General features: G+C 41.2%; 1 pseudogene across 1 annotated transcript; it reads right to left on the bottom strand.

Moving 5' to 3' along the window:
• Positions 1 to 3414: 3414 nt before the first annotated feature.
• On the bottom strand, positions 3415 to 9154 carry LOC308503426 (olfactory receptor 52P1-like; annotated as a pseudogene). Its single transcript has 3 exons — positions 9131 to 9154; positions 7362 to 7370; positions 3415 to 4359 (listed from the first exon to the last, which is right to left on the bottom strand). The product of its transcript is annotated as an olfactory receptor 52P1-like (transcript).
• Positions 9155 to 14804: the final 5650 nt, after the last annotated feature.

Here is a 14804-nt window from a genome sequence, read left to right as displayed (position 1 = left end):
GCATCAATAGTAAAGGTGGAATACTCAGCCACTCATTTCCAATGCAGGTGGTGTGCTAGGATGTAAGTTCCATGAGGTCCGAGATTTGGGGACTATTTTTTTTGCTGATGTATCCCCAGCTCCAAGAACAGCATCTATTATATAGTAGGTACTCCACATATATTGTTAAATGAGTAAAGAAGACAAAGGGGCAAAATCCCCAGGAAAGGAGAGGACTAGGAGATCTGAATGTCTGAGGCCCATGGGGCTAACAAGCAGTTGATAAGCTGCAATGGAATAGGTGAGGATAGATGTCAGAAACTTTGGAGACAAGGATGACTCTTTCTATACCATAGAGTCAAGAAGGCTATTTCTCAGATGCAGCTCAGAGAAGAGCTAAGGTTTTTTGTGGAGCTTTGTCCAAAGCTACGTCCAAACCTCTAGGGGGAATTTTGCCCAGAAACTGAAAACATTTCACTCCTTTGACTCAAGAAAGTCAGTAAGCCCCAAGCAAAATGAAGACAAATTACATAGACACAAAGTCAAACTGATGAAAACCAGAGATAAAGAGAAAAAAATGTAATAGAAGCCAGTTTAAAAAATACATATATGAAAACAAAGATAAGAATGATGACTTTCATAAGGAAAAACACAAGGAAAAAATACAAAGGAACTTATGTAAAGTGCTGAAAGTAAAAATAAACCTGTCAATTTAGAATACTATAGCTAGCCAAAATTTTTATCAAAAGTAAAATTGAAATAAGGTCATTTGCATGAAAAAGTGAGAGAATTATTTTGTTAACAAATCTACACTACAAGAATGCTGAAGAGAAACACTACATAGAAATTTGGATATATAAGAAAGAAAAAAGTAGGGAGCAAAGGTATTGCCTGGAAGAAACACAAGGGAACTTTCTGGGATTATGAAATAATCTGTATCTTGATTAAGATGGTGGTTATATGGATATATACATTTGATAGAGATCAAAGTATACACTTAATATATGTATTTATTTAAGGTAAATTATATCTCATTCAAAAATGGTTTGGGGAAAATAAATCCAACCATAACCAACGTAGTCTCAAATAGGATGTAGCTGTTTCTGTTGACTTTCTCTATAGTTCAAATTAAACATCCTGGGAATTAGAATTTATTGGCCAATATGAGTTCTCTGATTTCCTGGCAATCTGGGTTGTCTGTGGGCAAATGAAAGCTACTAATTTCATGTGTGCTGAACCCTGGAGTGAAAAAAGAATTATGATGGTAACATGGGAGTCACAGAGGGTACATGAGAGGATTTTTCTGAGGTTTCATATTTGACTTGTCACCAGGAATTTATCTTCCTGAATCACCATTATATTTCCAGCTCTTAGAATAGTGTTTTCATGTTGCATGTTCTCAGAAATGTCAGTGATGTTGGGAAAAGAATTATCCCCTCCTTCCCAGATTAAAATTTATTAGATTCTTGGGCCTACGGTCTAGATTTATAGGAACTCACCTGGTAAAGAATTAAAAGTACAGAATTTAGAATTAGAAAGATCTGAGTTTGAATGGCTGACATTTACTTTCTTTCTTGGACAAGTTGCTACCTCCCTAGTCTTCTGCCTCTGGTTTTGTAAAGTGGGAGTAGTTAATTATAAGCTCCTCATCAAATGGTTATGAGACTACAATAAAACAATACACATCCTCTTGGTGCACTACCATGTTAAAAGCTAATCGACCCATTAATACTAGATGAAATTCTGGTGGCTTAAGTCATCCTGAGCCTACTGAAACCTTCTCTTGTGTAAGCTCTTTTTTAGCTTATTAAAATGCTTTACTCAGAGCCAAATACCTATCAATCTGCCTGCAGATTCTGAGCAGAGATGTCAGAACCAGAGTCCCTGAGAACCCTGGAATCTAACAGGCCTTCTACTTGCAGCCATCACTTTCATTTTTATAAACCTGCTCAGGAGGTCAAATTGGATGCCTTCTGTTTTCTCTCCAAAGAAGGTGCCTGGTCTCTTCCCTGGATGTTTGAGGCTTAGTGGCAGCTCCACTTGGCCATTCCCAGGCTGGGGAAGGAAAGACTAAGGATGTCAGACTTGATGTCATCTAGCCTGAGACTTTATTCCCACACCTTACACCCAGGCATGGTCAAAGGCTTCTGAGAGAGCAGTCTTTCATAACCGTACAGAGGTAGGGTGAGATGAGATAGGCCCTGGGACCTCATTTTTTCTGAGAAAGTTAGGTGTTCTTTCTCAATACCTATGGTCCTTGTGCTTACCCTATATGTAGGTCTCCTCTAACAGTGAGGAGTCACCATGAAAGAAGGATTTTTAACCTAATCAAGTCCATACCCTTAGATTTTAGCAATATTTTTGGTCCATAGTGCATGTTCAGCAAAAAGATCAAAGCTCTCATCTTCCAGAGAACCTTCCTAGATTGACATTACAGCTCTGTACAACAGACACAGTTTTCCCATGATTATTTATTGCTGTCCCTATGACCCATTGCTAAGTGCTCTGATTTCATCTATGTTAGTTTACAAACTGGTCCTTGTATATGGAAGACAGAGAGAGACCTAAGACAGAGGCAGACCACTTTAGATTGGTAGGTGGCAGGTTTAATAAGTAAGGGAACTTACATATCGGGCTTGTCTTGGGCAGCTGCAAGATGAGTTGATCTCCACACTGGCCCACCAGAATCTTAAAAATTCATAGAGATGATCTTAACTAGGTTCGGTTCTTAACATCTTAAGTTCTTAACAGATCTTACCATGTATTTAGTTCAGATGGTCTCAACAATGCCTTAACCTTGAGAGAGCATGTTCTTGAAACAGCTCCCACTATGGGAATGGTAGGCAGAGTATACATTCCAAGGACAGGGGAGGAGGTGAGGACCTTCGATTGCCCTCATTCAGCTTGAGGATCAACCAGTAGTCATGTCCTCTTGAGTATGTCCTCCAACCTTCTCTCTGCCTTTCTAATATTCTCTCTTTCCTCCCTCCCCATGTGTGTTTCTACCAAAAGACTTACCACTCACTGAGGGAAGTATCCATGTATCTCTATTAGAGTAGAAACACCTGACTATGGATGAGAGTTATTTCTCCTTGTTAGACCAGTAGTCAAAGCTTTCTCATTTTATCAGGATCTCCTGGAAGATAGGAGCCAGGTCAGAACAGCAGAGGGGGATTCCCTGAGAGACTATCATCAGCTTGGTAACCATGTTTCCCATTAGAAAGGGCTCCCTGATCTTTGTAACAGGATCTACATTGCAAGTGGGAAATACCTGATTGTTCTTGCCCCATCCGATTTGTGCTATACCTCCTTATCAAAGTAAGGATACCATTGAGTGCGGGTTTTTCTCCTCACTGTGCTGGGAACCACTGGTCTCTTAAACTTTTCCTAAGGGCTAAGGGAATAGAATAGGGTTCAAGGGTGGGGTTGAAGATTTCATGACTGAGCAGAGCCCTGCGTCAACTGTCGGAGGGCCCCATCCCGGATCTGCTTGGTCTTCATGCCATAGATGATGGGGTTGAGCATGGGTGGCACAACAAGGTAGAGATCAGCCAGGAGGATGTGAATGTGCTGAGGCACATGCTGGCCAAAGCGCTGCGTGTAGAATGAGAACAGTCCTGGTGTATAGAAGAGAAGGATGACGCCCAGGTGGGAGCCACAGGTGCCAAAAGTCTTAATCCTTGCCTCCTTAGAATAGAGGCCTAACACAGCCCGGAGGATGAGTGCATAGGAGACAGCGATGCAGATGGAGTCAGTCCCCACCACCAGTGTGGCAGTTGTGATGCCATAGATGTTGTTTGGCTGTGTGCCCCCACAAGGTAGCTTCACCACAGCCATGTGCTCACAGTAGGAGTGGGCCACTACTCGGTTACAGTACCTCAGCCTTGCCAGTAAGCAGGTGAGAGGTGTCATGAGCCCCAAGCCACGAAACACAGCTGCAGCCCCCAGCTTGCCCACAGCCTCTGGGGGCAGCAATGACCCATAGTGCAGTGGTCAGCAGATGGCCAAGTAGCGGTTAAAGGCCATTGCTAGCAGGACACCAGATTCTACAGCTGAGAAGCCATGGATAAAAAACATCTGAGCAGCACAGGCTTCAAAGGCAATCTCAGTAGCATTTGTCCAAAAGAGTGCAAGGAGCTTGGGTACAATAGAAGTACAAAGCACGAGGTCAATGATGGACAGCATGCATAGGAACAGGTACATGGGCTGGTGCAGTGCAGACTCTGAACGCACCACCAGGAGCACTGCCATGTTGCCGAGCACTGCCAGGGCATACATGGAGCAGAAGGGAAATGCGATCCAAAAGTGGGATGCCTCCAGGCCAGGAATTCCCATGAGCAGGAAGGAGTTTGGGTTCTGATGGCTGCGGTTTGTGAATTGCTAAGTCGAGGTCGGGTGGGTAAAAACGCCTCACTTCTTTGCTCTGAGCCCTAGGAAGCCATGGGAGATGAAGATATTGGGATTCATTCTTATGCTGTGGTTGAAACTGAAATGATAGCATGAAATATTTTAGTTAAACCTCATGAAAAACATCTGGGGTGAGAATATTGAAGATCATTGGGAAATGACGCAAGGCAGGAGGTGAAATTATCATTAGCAGGTTCCCAGGGAGGCCTTTTTACTTGTGTCTGATTCAATGATGTCATGGCTGTAGAATCCTCTTCATGGTGAAGGTGAGAGGCAATAGACTCTTACAGCTTTCTCCTCTGTGCCTGTGAATGTTCTTCTGCCTATAATCTGTTATCTTCTTCTGAATCATCTGCCTGTGTAACAATACAAGAGTAATGTAGTGATCAACGCTCAGGTAGATTGGAGAGAAGATTCAAAGGATTACTTTTCAAGATGGGAAGATCAGAACTGAGGGGTAGAGAAGAGAAAGTTGGGAGATCTTAGATTTTTCAAGCTATTAATTTTTCAAGCTATTAATACCATGGTTACTCATAGATGAGGTTCAGAACATGGGTTGATTAGGAATAGAAAAGCACAATTGGGAACACAGAATCATTCACTGTAAGCAAATGTGGAGACTAACTGTGGTCAAATGACAGAAGTGAGCTTCTACACATTTCTACTCCATCTTTGTCCATTACACACACTCCCTGTATGCCCTGATCTTCCCTCACTTGCATGCACCTTCTCATTTTTCACTTATCTATTAGCCAGCCAGTGATTGAGAATTTGAGAAAGAGGGAAGATTAAATTTAAAAAGTTAGGAAAGGGACATTAGATGGAGAGGAGATGAGGATGAAGAGTTAAGAAAGTTGAGAACAAGAAGTAGACCTAGAAGAGAGTAGGAAAGAGAGTGAGAGAGAACCAAGTACCTTTCTCACATTGGTTTCTAATGTAATGGGATGTGACTGTTTTGGTTAGTAGTTAGTAGTTAGGACAGTTAGGCCTTGTGGTTCTTACTTCTTGGACCTCTCACTAATATTTGAGTTAGATCTCATGAAAAATGTCCAGGAGAAGTCTGTAGGGCATTGTGAAATGATGCAAGGCATGAGGTGGGTTACTATCACCAGCATTCAAATGAGCCCTTGCCACTTATGTCTGATTCAATGATCTCTGTGCTGGGAGGTGATGGGCATGGCTCCAGAACCGTCTTTATGGAAAAGGAGTACAGCTAGAGACTCTTACAGCTTTCTTCTCTTTGCCTGAACCTCTTTCTGCTATACCCTACTGTTATTTACTTCTAATTTATCTGCCTCTGGAGGTCAGGCAAGGAGAGACTCCCAGCCTCTTCCAGATGACTCACCCAGAATAACTCTATTTTTATGCTCCTCACTTCTCTTTGTTCTAAAGTACCTTAGAATTTGGTATAAGAAAGGCCTTACTTAAAATATATAAGAATACGTGCTCAAGTACTAGGAACAAGACTGTCTCATGAGGAAAGGATGTTCTTTATCAAAGGAGATGCTCATGAGCATCTGGAAGCTACCTGCCAAGAACTCAACATCTGTTAGTGAAACATTAAGGGCAGCCTGATTAAAATCCCAGCTCTGCTAACTCACCAGCTGTGCGATCTCAGTGACGTCACCTAACCTCTCTTAACCTGCTTCCTTGTATGTGACCCAGAGAGGACGAGTCCTACTTTAGAGCCTACTGTGAGGAATTATGATGGGAGACACTTATCTGAAGAGCAATAGCACTACATAGCACATAGCAATGATCAAAATTGTGATTCATTTGTAAGTTCCTTTTATCTGTAGTAGAGACCACCTCAATGAGGAAATTAATTATCATAGTGGCCTTCAGGTCTTTGGTCTGATCATACTGTACCTAGTGGGCTGAATACACAGACAGACTTACCAGATCTGGGGCCAGGGGTGGTAGTGGACTCTCAGCCGCTGCAGGGTTTAGAGTGTGGAGAGCAAAAGAACTAAAGTATTTATCCTGTTATTAGGGCCCTAGCTGAGAATAAAAATTCCCTGGGGATGAAGGCACTAAAAAGACCTCTGGGATGCTAAAAAGAGGCAGAAAATTGAAGCTACATAATTTGGGCTTTGATAAAGAAGCGGGGAAGGACAGAACAGCAGAGAAGATTCACCCTGAGAGTTCAGTGTGGGTAGGAAATGGGTGGAGAGACTTCTGAGCACAAATAATTAATTCTAAAGGCTTTTTGGCATAGAAACACATTTTGGAATAGTTTGCTAATTTTGCTTTTCACCTGTCCAAAAGATTTGCTTTTTACTGTTTCTTTTGGGCAAGCTAGTTAATTTCTCTCCATGTTAGTTCTTTATCTGTAAGATGGGGAGGCAATGAATATTAAATGAGATGATATATGCAAAGCATTTACCATTTTGCTTGGTCTATGCTAAGCACTCAACTAAAAGTAGAGTTTTTATTTTATTATTTTACTAATCCAATAATCACTGATTGGGCATCTATTACATACAAAGGGACTATACTACATGTTTGTTATGGCATGCAGTTGAAAGATCATGTTCGTGTTCTCAAGAAGGTCACCGTCTGGCTTAGAGGATGTGCAGAAATTTACATACACATTAATTACACATAAAATATATGTACACATATGTACACGTAAGATATATATAGACATAAAAAAAGACACAGAGGCTCATCTAGCAGGGAATAGATTTGCTCTGTAGAAAGTCAAGGATATAGGGTTTAGGAGTTAAGGTGAGCTTGGAGGGAGGGGCACACCAGGGAGAGCAGACAGCAGGCAAGGGATAGTGGGCGTATTCTGGGAACCATTGAAGCCCAGTTCAAAGTTAACATTTTCATGAGTCTTCTCTGATACTCTGAACCACTACTGAGTGTTCTCTCTCTTCTCTTGCCACACAGCATCTCATCAGATGTTGTTTGCATGATACTGTCCGCTTTAAATCCTATTGGTGTGACCTTAGGTAAGTAACAGCTCTTACCTCTTGCTCCTGTAAGAGGTAAAAATGGGGGGGGGGGTCATCATGAGATATTGCATACAAGATATTTAATTCAGTGCCTGGAACATAGCAAGTCTTCAGCAGATTTTTATTGTTACTATTGTTACATTACTATCTTTCAGTTAGCTTCCTAAACAAGGGTTTTGAAAAGGCAGAGAGATACCGGCGTGAATTCTCTCTCTGACAGTGCTTAAAAGATTATGGATATTTGGTATTGGGAGAAGGCCACTGAACAAGCAGATGGGATTCCAATCAAATGTAGATCAGGCAGACAAAAATTTGATTTCAGGCAATCAGTTATACGAGAAAAATATAATGACCAGTTAATGTGTATCTGACATTGTCTTGGAAATACAAAGAATTGAAAAGATTCTTGCATTAAGGAGCTTTAAACACATGCAGATGGTGGAGGGAAGAACTAGTGGGGGATGGCATGGCCCTCGCCCACAGAGACAAGGAGGTGGAGGCTTCGTTCAATAAGCATATAGGTTCCTTGGGGAGCTCACAGAGGAATGATGCTTGAAGAATTAAGCTTCCTCTTCTTACTGGGACACCAGTCATATTGGATTAGGGATCCCCCGACTCCATTATGCCTTCATCTTAACTAATTACATCTGTAATGACACTATTTACAAAAAAGATCACTTTCTGAGGTATTGGCAGTTAGAATTTATCTTTGTGAGTGACACAATTCAACCCATAACAGGTATAAAATTACTCCAGAGTATTCATTTTCTAGATGAATAAACTGGGGTTTCAAATAGTTAAGTTATCCAAAATAGCAGACCAAATTTTCAAATCCTGACATTTTGTCAGTAAAGTGCATGTGTTTTATCTTTCTGCCACAGACTGATTAAAGCCATAGCCCTAAAAACTATTAATTTTCTGGAGAAATCCACAATGCAAATTTAACAATTCTTTCATGGAGAAAGCCGGGGAAAATATTGAGAACTGAGAGCAAAAGAGGGTAGACAGCACATTAAGAAATAAGAGTCAAAGAAGAAAAAATGTAAAAGAACAATCTCTAATGAAAACATAGTATGTGGTATGGGTCCCCATAGGTGTAGCCAAGACCAGGAAATAGAAGAAATAGGACCATGAAAATAATGGGGGCTTATAATGTGTGGCTGAGATATGCTGACTTCCTTATGGATTAGGGTAGAATGGGAAGAGGTTGGAGAGGACAGGATCTGAAACCAGATGTTTAATAGAAAGGAAATAAAGTCTTGAAAATAATATATAAAGAAAATAATAATTGTGAATTCAGATTAGTGGAATCAGAAGGTCAGGGAGCAGTGCAAGAAGTAGAGAACAAAGCAGATAACCAATCTTTACTAACCATGCAAATGCAAAACTTGAGAGATAAATGACATTTTGGAAATTAATACCAATAGGATAACAGCAGTAGATGTGCAATAACACAGTAGTTTATACTATATCTTAGTAGTGCAGTAGGTTTCTTGCAAAGTACCAATAGTTCAGCAATTTCCCGTTATCAAAGGACGCAGATCAGTTTTGTAAAATTGTAGGTTATACTATGCATTAGCCCAAGCGAAGTGATCAAACTTATTTTGGTGTCCACAAACAGGAATGGCATGTTGTTTCTTGTGAAGACAGAGGCACACAGGGAGAACGCCAGGTGACAGTGAAGGCTGAGATGGAAGTAATGCAGCCTCAAGCCAAGGAACACCAAGAATTGCCAGCAAACTACCAGCGACCACCAGGAAGAGGCAAGTAGGATTTTCCCTTACAAGATTCAGAGGGACGATGACCATGCTAACACCTTGATGTTTCACTGCTCACCTCCAGAACTGTGAGACAATAACTTTTTATTGTTTTCAGTCACCCAGTTTGTGCTTATTTGTTTCCTAAGCATCCTTAGGAAACTAATAAAAATATATTACCTGGAAAAAAAAGAATTAAGTTTCAGAGATCCTGATTTTTGGCTTTTTCCCATTCAGTTCTTCCAGAGATACAACTGATTCTAATAGAAGGAATAAGTGACAATGGCAGATAAATGGGATGACTTTAAAATTTTCTACCAGTACCACAGTTCTCAGAGCCAAACCTAGAATCTCCATTGTCCTGCTGGGGCTCAGAGATAGGAATGGCTACTCATTGTTAACTTGGGATATCATTGCACAATATCATTGCACAGATTTTTGTTCAACCAACACTATGCTACAGAATATTACTGAGCACGTGTGATGTGCCAGCATTCCTCTAAGTACTAGGAATATAGTAGTGAAGAAAGAAGACAAAGTCTTTGTTCTCTTGGAATTTCTATTGCTAGGAAGAGAAACTTTCATTAAAAAATCAATCTATAGCATGAATGGGTATTGAAAAATGCTAAAAAAGTAAAACAGGTTAAAAAGATAGAAATGAAAAGGAGCACAATTTTAGGTAGATGGTGACATTTGAGTAGTGATGTTGATGAAATGAGTGTCCTTTATGCAGTTATATGAAGGACAGTGCTTTGGGCAGAGGGAACATTAGATGTATAGGCTTTGAGATCTGAAATGTGTTTGGTGAATTTGAGGGCCAACAATAGGCCAGTTGTTGGAGTATAGTGACTGAGAGGAAAAGGTACTGATACAGGTTAGCCAGCATGTCGCTAGGTAGACAGGGTGGTCCCTGGTGGAATAAACAAAAGACAGCCATATCCTAAAACTCCAGGTTTTGAAATTACTCCTTCACTCCAGGACATAATGTAACAAGGCCTTGAGATTAATCATAAAATTCCTTTTGGCCTGACAAACGGAAGGGATCTGATAGATAAGAGTAGGTTACTTTGCTTATTCCTTCAGGATGGGCAAGCAGAACAAACCTGGTGGACAAATTTCATTAGAAGGCCCGAGTTCCCTTCTTCAAACAGTTCCCTTCTTTAAACAGCTCCCATTCCCCAAACAGGCAAGGGAAGGTATAAAAGTAAGAGATTTTGCCTCAGTAACTGGGCACCCCCATTTGGGACCCCCTCCTCCTCGGGAACTCTAACCCTTTGCTTTCAATAAACTATCCTCTGTTTAAAACTCTGCCTCTCCTGGGTCTGTGTTTCCATTCTTTGGCTTCACCAGACGTGATGCCGGCCCACACCCAGAAATTGCCGGCAGATCCAACATCATTTACATCATTTGTGGACTCACAGGAAAAATATTCCTACATCAGTAGGAGATGAATTTGGAGAGGTAGCCAAGGTCCAAGTAATATGCTGAGTATCATACCACATGATTTCACTTATATGTGAAATCTAAACCAAAACAAATGAATAAAATAAAACAAAAACAGATTCAGATATAGAGAACAAACTGGTGGTTGCCAGAGGGGAGGAGGATGAGGGCATAGGTGAAAGGGGTGAAAGGGAATAAGAGATACAAATTTCCAGTTATAAAATAAGTAATTGAAATGTAATGTACAGTATAGAGAATATAGTCAATAATACCTTAATAACTACATACAGTGACAGATGGTTACTAGACTTATTATGGTGTTTACATCATAAGGTATATAAATGTCAAATCACTATGTTGTACACCTGAAACTAATATAATATTGTATGTCAACTATACTTTAATAAATTAAAAACAAAAAACAAAACGCACACACAGCAAGCAGCCATTTGCATGTTCTAAGGAGGCTTTATTTCTCAGTAGGCAGTACAGGGTAGAAAGGTGAGGGTGGCGACTGGCACCGTAATTGCTGAAACCAGACTACACTCTGCCTCATGGGAGGCATAATTGAATGCCACAGAATGGTAAGGGAGTAGAGTCTGCAGAAAGCCAGAAGCAGGAACCCCAAAAGGTTGGAGACTGGAACAAAGAAGTTGTTCCAGTCTCTAAGGTCACCCCCAGAGAAGACACCAAGCCTGTCCTGGGACTTTTTAAAGATGTTCTTCAGGGATAAGGCCTGATGTTTCTTTTTTCTTTTGGGAGAATAGCTGATTATGAGGGTATAGCCAGACCTCCCCTTTCCAACTTCCTCTTTTCCATCCTTCTCTCACTGAGAGGAAAACTGTGTCAATGCTTCCTGAAGACTACAGAAAATGAACAGACTGCTGCACTGAGGGGTGAGAGCACACTGGGTCCATGGTGGCGGCGGCAGACCAGGAGTATACAGGGAACATTGAGGGAGTTGGCACAAATGGGATGAGGAGTGAGCAGACCAGGGAGGGGTTCTTATGCTGGGATCAGATGACTACCAGAGAGCTAGAAGAGGGGCGCAGGTCAAGGAAAGATGTCATGTAAACTGGGCCTGTCAGAGAAAACTGTAATAAGCAGGGTAACGGCAGAAATAAGACTGAAAACAGTAATCACTAGGGGGAATACCAGAAGGCTGAGTGGAGCCCCAGTAAGAGAAGAGTTTTTCCATGTTTGAGGGGAATAGGCAAGGTCTAGGTCTGGGGGATGAGCCCTGGAGTGAACAGGGCAGAGTCCATCTCTCATGCACCTCCGATGTCCAAACAACGTACCCTGGTCTAGGCATCACCTCACCTCCTGATTGTCTTGTCTTCTATCATTCTCATCCTTGTACATCTGTCTCTATGTAACAGAAGACCTTTCTATCCTCCTCAAATACTTTATCTTCTACAAGCTTCAGATCCTCCCATTATTAGAAGAAGCCCTTCTCTGCCTCCCAGTCCTATGTTCCTGTATTGTGTATTAGGGAACACCTCAAGAAAACCTTAGCTAAACAACCCAGACTGGATTAGTCCCATCCCTTCTCTTAGTGCTACTTGTTTCCTTCCTACTTTGCATTCTGGCCCCACTTCAGTCACAACTGCTGTAATAGTCTGGGGCAGAGAGGAGGCGGGAAGGAGAAACCTGAAATAAGGAAATGGAAAGGGCAGGTCAGGTATTAAAGTTTTCAGCAACAACCAGCTATATTTTCGCACTATGGACCTGTAGACAGAATGCTGGCATAGGGGACAGAAGACGTAGAATTTAGTCCCAGATATGCTACTTACTCCCTCCGTTACCATTTAGGGACTCAATTTCCCAAATACATCATTCTAAGGTCCTGTCAGGTAAGCCTACCAAATAGTTTACAGCACTAAGTGAACACTCCCCAGGTATGGAGACATGTGCACTTTTGGGGAAGACAAAATAAATGATACTGGCTTCCTTATGTCATTTGCTGACATCTAGGTTGTGGAGGCAGGAAATAAACAAAAAATAATGCCATGTAAGGAATTAGATAAAACACTCATGCCCAGCGGGTTGAAGGGGGTTGGTAGAGGGGGAGACCAGATAAGCAGAGTTGGATTATTAATGGAACTAGAGGTACAAGTGTATTTTAGTTGAACCTGGAAAGAGGGAAGGTTGACAGATTATTAAGCATAATAAACAGAATAGGCAAGTTGCAAGATTCAGGTGTGGGGGCAAATAAACTGAGGGCCAATGATGTTCAGAAGGAGCACACAGGAAGTAAAGGAGACAGGGACACTCAGGGAAGAGACAAGACCTGCTTGGAATTGGAGAAGCACTTCACTTAGGATAAGGGTGACAACATGTATCAGAGTATTATTTTATTTTTTCAAGAAATATCTAGCAAGTTCCTGTTTGGGTGCTATAGTTATTAGTGCTGTAAATATAAAAACACAGCCCTGTTGTCATGGGGCTTCCACCCTGTCCATTCCACTGCTAAGTACTAGAGAAAATGGACAGATACACATTAGACTTGGAGAAGTTTCTACGAAGAAGAGAAGGGCTTTTATTCTGATCTAAGGAACTGAAACTTATGGGAGATTTCATAGAATTTCCATCTGTGGAGGTGCCTAAAATTGGGAGATATGCATAGTCTCAGTTTGGATCAGATGGTATATGTTATACAAGAGCAGGAGAGAAGAAGTTTCTCCAGGAAGGGAGTCATTCATGCATTCATTTAATAAACACTTGAGCACCAACCGTGCTCGGTACAGTCTGTGAATATGGAAATAAATAAGTCCCAGTTGTACTAAAAGTGCTCTCACGGTCCTATAAAAGGACAGATACGTGCATTGGCAACACAGATCATACCCTTACTTCATTCAGTGTATTAATGAGTCCTCATTGATAACACTGAGAAAATCTGCCTGAAGGAGTCTGAGAAAGCTTCACCAAGAAGGTGGAATGATCTTGGCCAGGTATGAAAGTGGACAGAGAAAGGTATTCCAGATAAATAGTATGAGCTACAGACATGACTGTTTTAGGAAGTGGCAGATAACCTTATGTGACTGAACCTAGAGTGAATATTTAAGGAAATATAAGAAGTAAGGCCAATAATTTAGGCAGGAATAAGTTTGTAAGCGTGTTGAGTGGTTTATTAATTTATTTTTCTTGAAGCAATGAGATCTAAGTGTATTTCAGAACAGAAATATCATATGTGGTCTGTCACATTGCAGTGGATGGATTGAGTGGGGATGGAAAACTAAGGAGGACAAAAAAACAAACAACCCAATTAAAAAATGGGCAGAGAACTTGGGGAGACATTTCTCTAAAAAGGACATACAGAAGGCAAGAAGACATATGAAGAAATGCTCAACCTCACTAACCATCAGAGAAATGCAAATAAAAACCACAATGAGATACCACCTCACTCCAGTCAAAATGGCTATTATCAATAAATCAACAAACAACAAATGCTGGCGCGGATGTGGAGAAAAGGGAACGCTAGTGCATTGTTGGTGGGACTGCAGATTAGTGCAGCCACTATGGAAAACAGTATGGAGGTATCTCAGGAATCTGAAAATGGAACTACCCTATGATCCAGTAATTCCACTCCTAGGCATCTACCCGGAGAAATCCAAAACTCCAATTCAAAAATCTGTATGCACTCCTATGTTTATTGCAGCACTTTACACAATAGCCAAGATATGGAAACAACCGAAATGCCCTCGGTAGATGACTGGATTAAGAAGCTGTGGTACATTTATACAATGGAGTATTACGCAGCCATAAAGAAGAAAGAAATCTTATCATTTGCAGCAACATGGATGGATCTAGAGAACATTATGTTAAGTGAAATAAGTCAGAAAGAGAAAGACAAGTACCATATGATCTCACTTATATATGGAATCTAAAGAAAAGACTATGCGAATGAACTAATCAGAGACAGTTTTGGGGACGCGGAGAAAAAACCGAGAGTGGTTAGATGGGTGTGTGGGAGGGGGTTAGGGATAAGGGGAAAGGTGAAGGGATTTGGAGGCAGCTGGTGACCACAAGATGGCCTCGGGGTTTTTTTTTTTTTTTTTTTTGAAAATTAATTTGGGGAAGGTATTCTATAATGTTGTGGAGATTTTGTTGGGTATCCGATGGGCATGCGTCCTGTTTGGGAGACCACCTCAGGGATGCTGTGGATACCTGATCATGGCATTGGACACCAGAGGCTGGACATTAATGAATGCCAACTATAATTTTATATATATAATGTGATGGTTCGGTGTGGGGTCGG

Source organism: Rhinolophus hipposideros (genome assembly GCF_964194185.1).
Source record: "Rhinolophus hipposideros genome assembly, chromosome: 10".
In the NCBI taxonomy this organism is placed as follows: Eukaryota; Metazoa; Chordata; class Mammalia; order Chiroptera; family Rhinolophidae; genus Rhinolophus; species Rhinolophus hipposideros.
This window is presented reverse-complemented; position numbering and strand designations above follow the sequence as displayed.